Raw genomic sequence first — 9,562 nt, forward strand, 5'->3', positions numbered from 1 at the left:
TTTGAGTTGATGCTATCCTAGGTTGAGACTTTGGGGAACCTGGATGGAGGTGAATGTATTTTGCATGTGGGGCAGATGGAAGCTTCGGCAGCCAGAGGATGGAATTATCTAAGGGAAGTGAGAAGAACAAATTTGTGTTGTTCAAGCAGCTAAATTCGCGGTAAATTCCTTTATGGCAGCAACACAACCAACAGTACTAAAACAGACACCTTTACGATGAGTTGGGGGAAAGACGCATTTTGCACCATGAGATTAAAAAAAACAACAGCCACCTCAATAAATAAGGAAATAAATGAGAAAAAAGTTTTGCCCCATCTAATTCTAGTCCCCCAGAGAAATGATATCTTCATTTGTGCTCATCAGAAGTGCAGGATTAACTCTAGGAGGGCTTTCCAGTCTAATCTTCCATTTCTGAAGCATACACTTAAGAAATCTGCTTTGTGGTTCTGAGCCTTCGTTTTTACAAAGTAAAATGGGAACAGGGAGTACGTATTCTGTGTCATGCCTTCTGCAGAGCCACACCACCATTCCCCAGCCAGTGAAGTAGTAAAGACGTTCTCCAATGATATTTTCTTCAACAATCATACATAGGTCCATGGCTTCTATTCATAACCAATACTGAACCTCAAATTTTCTTTCTAGTTCAAGCTTATAAGTTCCAGAGTAAAATTTTAGTTGATCTTCAAACTCAACAGGTCAATAACAGACTGCTCCCTTGGTCACCATCACCATCTTTCCGTCCATCCAGCTGTCATCTCAGATGCCTCCTTCCCTTCACAGCCCATATCTGACCACTCATCAAGTCTGTCCATCCTACCTTTGAATTGCCTTTTGACTTTATACTCAACTTTCCATTCACATGTGTCCACAAAGAGGTCACACCCTGGTCACCTCTCACTGAGACTCTCCCTTCACACACTCCAATACACTCTTGTCAGGATTATCTTTCTTTCTAATTCAAACATATGATCGTATCAGTTCCTGGATTAAAATCTTTAATGACTCCTATGATTTACAGGATAAAATTCGAATCCTTTACCATGGCTAGCCCCAACTAGCTTTTCAACCCCTTCCCCCACCATTATTCCTTGAAAATCCTATTTCTAGCAAGCCATGCTACTGGTCACTGTTTGAAGACAAAGGAAATATGTGAGAAAATGGAAGTATTCTGATACAACTGTCCTGAGAAGTTTGGCTAATTTCCCCTCCCCCGATACACCCTCTCCCTCATCTTCCTCAGATCCTAAGTACTACATCTTTCAACTTCTCAAAATCTGTTCTCAGATTCTTCATTCACACTGAGGCAAATGATTGATAACATTTTAAAGTGGTGTTGGTGCTGACTGCCTTTAAATAGATTTTATCAGCTCATGAAAGACGGACCAAACCAGCAGTGTGGTAAGTTTGGTTCAAATGTGGATTAGAAGAACAGGGATTTTTGTACAGCCCACCAGGAAAGGTGTTATGATGTAAGTTTGCCAAATTGGAGACAAAATTGGTTAATGTTCTACAAGGCAATAAAACCATAACCTTTGGGGTTATCTTTTCTACTGGACAAAAATTATATGCCTCTATTCTAGACAAGGTCTACAAGTTAACATGTAACTTCAGAGTCTGAGCCCTTAATTAATAGTAAAAAGCCAAGTCAGACACAGCCACATTCCTCCAGATAATTAAATAATTCCCCAATAAGCCTGTTACTGAATGCTTCGGTATAATACTGAAAGGATAAACTGTCCACCTTTGTACCTTATTCCCAAGTGTTTAACGATTTTTTTCAAACCCATCGGTGGAGGCAATCAAACTGGAGGAATTTCTGGCAACAGTCAGTAGATGTATAAGGGCAGACCCGAGTTCTAATATGTGATCCTCCCTTTGATGCCAGCTATAAATTGCTGGTAGAGCAAATCATGAAACGAGGGTGGTACTGCTCTGCATGGCTAATATATCTGATGAGCTCAGTGATTTCTGGATGAAAGATAAAATTTGATCCGCCGGGATTTACTCTGGTGACCCAAGTCTAGCCGAGACTTTAAAAAGCAAACCGGGCCTATTTTCTGTCTACCATTTCCTGCAAAACCCACCAGCGCAACCTGGTGATGCAGATGCAACCCGGAACAAGGGTTCTGGAATAGGTAGACTCGAATCTGAATCCTAATTCAACCTACTTAGCTGATGGTCTCTGCAACTTAGTTTCCTCACCTACCAGATTATAAGAATCACAGCCAATGGAGAAATGGTTCCCAAACCAGGGTTTGTCTGTGAAAAGGCATTTTCCAGGTTATATAGAAATAAAAATAATTTTATAAATATGTAATGGGAGACGTGGACCACCCAGTAAGATTTGAGAGTTAAATGTAAATACTGTTGTTTTTTATTTTTTATTATTTTTTTTTATTTTTTTTAAAGATTTTATTTATTTATTCATGAGAGACAGAGAGAGAGAGAGAGGCAGAGGGAGAAGCAGGCTCCCAAGGAGCAGGGAGCCCGATGTGGGACTCGATCCCAGGACCCTGGGATCGTGACCTGAGCCGAAGGCAGACACCCAACCATCTGAGCCACCCAGGCGCCCTAAATACTGTTGTTTTTTAAATTTCGAGATTGTCCTTCTTATTTTTTGTGGGTGGTAAAATGTCTTTTTTGTTATGAAGTAGTTTTTTAAGTGGTTTTACATGGCAAAATAGAAGTTGGCAGCCCTATGTCCCTCTCCAAATGATTTTTTTGATACTGCTCTGGGAACCACTGTAAGAGAACATGTGGATTTACTTTGGGAAGTAAAAGTATGTATACAGGGAGCTCTTATTACTGTAGTATACAGTGTCACTGCTTGTAGGGTGATGGAAATATGATCCAGCTGGTCCTCAAGGTTCCTGAAGAACCCACACTAACACAGTGGCTCCCCTGAGAGTCTAACTGGGGCCGGGTGTCTCACAGAGAAAGAACTTGGGGCCCATGGGCAGCATGGAGCCTCTGGGTTAAGCCCTGGCCTTCGGAATTACACCCCCCTCCCCGGGGACTTTTACTTCTGGGAGGCAGGTTGGGGAGGGGTAGTGAATAGCATGATAGGACCCTAACTCTTTGGTGGCTAGGGAAACTCCCAGGCCCAAAAGTCAGGGATGAGAGGGAAGAATCCAGTTTGCTGCAGGACAGCAGGGACAGAGAAGGAAAGGAGGGCATGGTGCTCATATTTAGGAAACTGGGGGGAGCTGGTGGAGTTCTAACTGGCCAGGATGGGTTATGCAGCAATGTTTGCAGAGGACCTAGGACAGCCCCATGACTTTTGTCAGGATAAAGGGTGCTGGAATAATCCCAGGGGGTCCTATTGGCCTCTTTGAGCTGACCATGCATCTCTTAAATTCCTTTTTTCATTTTACGTAGATGTACTTCATTGAAAGAAATAAAAAGAAGCCAGAGATAAAAATCAAATTCACTCATACCCGAATTTAGACACAGTCCTGTTAACATTTTAATATATAACCTCCTTGTCTTTTTTCCCTAGGCAGACTTTTTTCCAAACGAAAAATAACACGTTATTGTTCATACAGTTTTCTACCTTTTTTTCATTAAACAAAAGACCCAACATTTTTCCATGCCCCTAAATGTACCATGTCATTTTAATTGCTATGTAGCACCATTGTGCAAATGTTCCATAATTTAACAAACAGTGGGTGGAGGCATTTAGGTTCTGTCTACACACACACACACACACACACACACACACACACTACCGGGCGGTGATAGTTCTTGTAGCTAAATCCTCCCATACAAAATGCTAATTGCAGGCTCCAGATAATGAGCATATGAGTATCCACTGTACCATTCCTTCAACTTTTCTGCATGTTTGAAATTTTTTATAATAAGATTAGCGTGGAAAATTTTGGGTATCCGCAAATACACAATGAGTTCCTGTAAGTAGCATGGCTGGATCAAAGAAGATGCCAGTTTTCAAGGTCTGCAATGAGAGCTGGGTGATCAGTTCTCTGGATGAACGGCGGCACGGGCGGGATCCTCCCCGGCCGGCGCAGCGCCCCCTCGGAGCCGAGCCCCGGGAGCAGCCGCCCGGGGCTGCGCGCCTCGCCCCCTCCCGGCAGCCCGGAGGCCGCCGGAGCGCCCCGTCTGCGCTTTCGCACGGCCTCCCTGGAAAAGACAGCGGAGGCCAGTCTGCCAGGCGCGCAGCATCAAAGCTGCAGGCGCTGGGAGAAGAAAAGGGCCAGTGTGCATTCGCGAAACTCCAAAGCTCTTCTCCAGGCACAGCGACTCCCGGGGGAGGGGGAGAGGGAGCCGAGACCGCGCTTTAACAGAGTGGGCAGTCAGGCTGTGGGTGCCCCGCCGGGACAAAAGGGCCTCAGTGCTGGAGAGGACGCAGCCCCGGGGCTTGGGGGCAGCATGAAGGGAAGCTGTGTCCCCGCAGCACTCAAGTTCACCTTTGTGTTCTGAGTCCAAGTCAAAGGAAGGTTACAGGAGGAGCCTGCAGGCTCTCCTCCCTCCTCAGGGGGTCTGGTCGATAGGAATGGCCAAGTTCATTCCCCAAGATGCTGGGAATTCAGATGAAAAAAGAAACGTGCTTGCCTGCTAGCTGGGACGGCGGCGGGTGTTTATGTCAATAGCTGTGTCCTCTGGCTAGGGCCAAGGGGGGGGGCGGGGGGAGGGGGGTGGAGCCAGTACAGATTACTGGAACCGGTGGCCCTGCAGGGGACACAGGCAAACATGTCCCATGCAATAAAGAATCTGCCTTTGTTTGGGAGTGGGGGAGAGAACGGGACAAGAGATCGGAGGTGAGCAGATTTCTTTCCGCCAGACCCTAGCCGGCTCGGGCGCAGTACAGACGCTGCTGCGTCTTCCCCCAAAGAGAAAGGCCACGTGGTGTTCTGGCCTGGCAGCGGCAGCCCACGGATCCCCAGCAAGGTCAGTGGCGGAAGGTCAAAGGCTACCTTTCTTGGCCCGGAGCTTTGCTGCGTCTTCTCTTAGAGTTGGCACGCAATCAGCCATCTTGGGCCAGGTCTCTGTTGGCACTTACGCAGAAAAAAACCTGCTCTTGGCTGAGTTACCTAAATAATTACAGTGGCTTGAAGCAGTGAAGAGTAGCTGTAATGACAGGTAATTCACAAGCGCCGCCCCCCCCCCCCACACCCCAGTTGCACATCAATTTTGTAATCCTACTTTTTGCCATAGAGAGGTGAGATAGTTAAGAAAGACAAGCAAATGAAAGAGCTAACACAAAAACTTTGAATCCTAGACCTGAGTTTCATTTCTAACTTTGCCACTACTATCTATGACTTTGGACAATTAACCCTATTCAATTGCCTTATCTGTAAAATGGGTGTAGGGTAATCTGCTTATGGTGTTGTTCTCTCTCTAAAAAAAAAAACTAAAAAAATCTTTGAAATTTTGCAAAACGAAACACCATACTTTTGTGAACACCAACTCTTTAAGAGCATGGTGGGTTTGATAGTAGGGTTGTTTTTCATAATGCTCTTCAACGACGGCCTGATGTCAAGATGCAACTCAGTGAGGGCACTGCTCCGAGCAGCCTGCTTAAACAACACCTTCACCACCACCATCACCTACAACAGCAATGCTCATTGACTCTCCAACAATCCTGTGGCTTAATCAAGGCCCCTGCCAGAAGATGATGGAGCCGAGAGTCCAAACCAGCAGCTTCTACACATGTGCACTTGGCTCCACCAACATTGAATAACTCAAGGGCAACTGTAAGAGAATCAGAGAAGTAAAGACACCTCTTCTCTCTCTTTTTAAAAAAGATTTATTTGAGAGAGAGAGAGCACGAGGAGAAGCAGGCTCCCCACCGATCAGGGAGTCTGACGCGGGGCTCGATCCCAGGACTCCAGGTTCATGACCTGAGCCAAAGGCAGATGCTTAATCGACTGAGCCACGCAGGCGCCCCAAGACACCTCTTCTCTTATAAAGAGAACTATTCTCTTATCTCATGGGCCAGAGAAAAGCAATGAGGAACAGAATAACAGAGGGTAGCTAAGTGAGTCAAGCTAACTTGAAAGGGGAGGATTTGAGCAGAGAAGCTGAGAAGGAAGAGAGAAAGAGTTCCATGGCAATGGGGAGAGTGCTGGAGAGAACTGCTTGGGTAAATGCCCAGACTCAAAGCCTGAAGGTGGAGGTGGAGGGTAGAGATGTAGGTCACGAGAGCTGTTGTCCTTTACTTGGGCGGCCATAACAAAATTCCACAAACTGGGTGGCCTGTTTTAAACAACAGACTTTTATCTTCTCACAGTTTTGGATGCTAGAAGTCCAAGATCAAGGTGCTGACAGTGTTGGTTTCTGGGGAGACCTATCTTCCTGCCTTGCAGATGGCTGCCTTCTCAGCTGTCCTCACGCAGCCTTTCTTTTTTGCTTGTGTGGAGAGAGAAGATGTGCTGGTGTCCCCTCCTCTTCTTAAAAGGATGACAATCCTATTAGAATAGGGCCCCATCCTTCTGGCCTCATTAAAGCTTCACTACCTCCTTAAAGGCCCCATCTCCAAATACAGTCACATTGAGGGTTAGGGAACATAGGAACACAATTCAGTTCAGAACAGGAATCAAAGGTGGGGTGGGTGGAGGGCCCCCAGAACATAGTTAAGGAGAAAATCTAGACTTGCCAATGAGAATGATCTCCTCAGGCCTACTGGGCTCTGGGACAGAGGCTAGTTCTACCTGGTAAAGGACATAGAGCTTTCGGGTGCAGGGCAGAACCCATGCCGGTTCTCACAAGGGATCAACGTGTGGCCTCACAGCCACGTTAGTTAGTTGGAGAACCCTACAAACCAAACTCCTGGCTCAGCCGCATATGAGCTCTGTGACCCTGGGCCAGTTGCTTGAATGCTCACAGCCTCCGTTTCCTTATCTATAAAACAAGGCTAATCATAACTACCCCGTTTCCTGCAGAAGGTAGAAAATGGAGGTCGGGTGAGGAGGAGCAGTAGGGAAGAACAATTCTCAACCTCCCTACCCCCACACGCTCCCAACTGCACATACGCATTGTAATCTACTGTGAACTAAAAGGAAATGGCGGGTGTAAGTAGAGGTGCTGGGTAAGCTAGAAGGTGCCATATCAACGATATAAAGGATGATATCAACAACAGTGATGGGGACAGCCGCAGAAGCTGTACTCGGGCATTTTGTCAATCCAACACCCACGTGGCCGCCTGGGTGTGAGAGGTACAGCCTCGGCCAGTGCTCATTACAGTGGTGGCGGTGAAAGGCCCTGCGAGGGGACCGTCCCATGATGGCCAAAGGAACTGTCCCCCCCATCCTTCAATAATGTGCCCAATTACTCCCCCCTCTGCTTCTGGTCTCTCCCTCCCTTCCCTCCACCCGCCACCCTGGCCAAAACTTAGATGTTGGGGAGGCAAGAGCAAGCAGAGATGAAGCCCCAAATCCTCCCAAACCAGGTTGGGCCTGGGGTGGGCATGCTCCCCTTCTTTCCACTATCACGACTGTGAGTGAATCTGGGGATACACATTAGGCTTGGCCGTCTGTCTCCTCACAGCAATGGAGGCTCCGGGGGGCTGGGGCTGCCATCTTGCTGCTCTTTCCCGGGCCTAGCCCAGTGGCTCGGACACAGCGGGGCTCAGTGCAGGCTGAAGAGCAAGGAGTGAATGAGGCCTGGGAAGCCCACTCTCTGGGGAGTCAGACGGTAAGAGGAGAATGAGAAGGAAGTTACCATTCCTGCCTCTGCCTTGGGAAAAGTCCTCTAAGGCTTGGTTTCTTTCGGGGCAAAGGGAGTGATACCCCCCTCACAGGGAGGCCGTGAGCACTCCGCGACGGTGCAGGTGAAATGCCAACGACTGAGCCGGGCATGTGGTCATCCCAAAGAGGGGTGCAGTCAGGGCGCTCGTGTTGTTGGAATGCTCACCCTCCACCCCCTCCCCCAGCTGCCTGGGCACCGGCTCCGCATTCCTACTGTGGCATTTGTTCATATACAGAATTCAATATTATACTTAGCAAAATCAGTCTTGACTGAATGTCTATCATGTGCCAGGCACTGTTTTAAGTACACTCAATCCTCATAAGTCTACGTTATTTCTCCTGTTTTATGCATGAGGCAGCTCAGCGCAAGTTAAGTAACTCTTTCAAGACGGGATTTGAAGCCAGAACATCGGAATCCAGAGTCTATGCTCTTAGCCTCTATATAAATTGCTTCCCGCCCACTCCAAGGTACTGCCATTTGTTTGCTAAGGAATCCTTCTCCTGGTTTAAGTCATAAGCACCTTGTTTCACTCACCTCCTTCCTCTTTTACCCAGTACAGCATCTGGCACATAAGTAGGGCACATAGGAAAGAGCCACCATTTATCGAACACATGTGTCATATACTAAACATGTCACGGACACTACCTCGTGTATGTGTTAGGAACCAGTACGTTCATTTGTCAGATGAGAAAATGGGAGCTCAGAGAGGTTATGTGACATGTATGTGATCAGAGCCAGTTCTGCCCTAGATCTGCCTGATTTGGGGGAGCACGTGCTTAATTTTAAGATAGACTGCACTCCTCCTAACCCCATGAGCATTACTGGATCCTTGGAAGGCAACTCCACATGCAGACACAGAAAATACATCTACTTAAGCAAATAAAAGCTATCTCTTACTTATTGTACACACACGCATACATACACATCTATACTCTTTATATACATGCATAAAGTGTCGGTATGTGCATAGATTAGCTCTGAAAGGCTGTGTCTACAGAACATTGCTTCGGGAAGCAGGGGAGCTTATAAGCAGGGAGGAGACTTAAGGTTCACTGTATGCCTTTTGTAGCTTTTGAATTTTGAACAATGTGTAGGTATTGTCTATTTAAAAACAATCCGACGTTTTTTAAAAAGACTGCTATGTTTTTGGTGGAAAACATAATGGATCCAGGAGACCTGGACTCTAATCTCATCTTTGCCACTGGCTAAGTCTGAAGAATAATCAGATTTATTTTCAGTTTCTTCATCCATAAAGTGGGTAGAGGAATAGCGGCCCCATGTCCCCCACAGGGTCAAATGAGATCATCAATGCGGACACGTTTCATGAGGTGTGTACAATCCTGCACCTGCAATACATCAGGATTCAGGATGTCATAGTTGGATGTCCAGAGCACATCCACCCACTCTGGAAGCCCGGGGACCTCGTAAGAAGCAACATGGCCTTGTCAGATATAACTGCTTAGGAAAGAGTTTTAGGCGCTTTGCCGACATCCGTGGCCAGAGCAGCATGAAGCTCCAGGATGAAATCTTTAAGCAAAGCATTTGTATTTCCCCTTCAATCACCGTTATGCCCCCACAGGGAGTGGTCTCTTTGCTCTTGGGGTTTAAGAACATCCCCAGAGACGAGAAGACGGCCAGGAACAAGGCAGCCCTTACCCAGCTGGTGGAGGGAAGCATGGTGATGATGGTAGAAGTTGTTGGTGGTCGGTGGTACTGCCCTGTTGCTGTTTTCTGCTCAGTTAGAGGAAGATTCCAGGCGCAGAGAAACTGTAGCATCTGTGGTGTCAGGGGGCCTGCAGAGTTGGGCGATCTCTGCCTCAGGAGTTCCATGACCCCAACTCAGCAAGCCCAGTTTTTT

Source organism: Mirounga leonina, unplaced genomic scaffold (genome assembly GCF_011800145.1).
Source record: "Mirounga leonina isolate KUSES-001 unplaced genomic scaffold, KU_Mleo_1.0 Mir_91, whole genome shotgun sequence".
NCBI classification, from domain to species: domain Eukaryota; kingdom Metazoa; phylum Chordata; class Mammalia; order Carnivora; family Phocidae; genus Mirounga; species Mirounga leonina.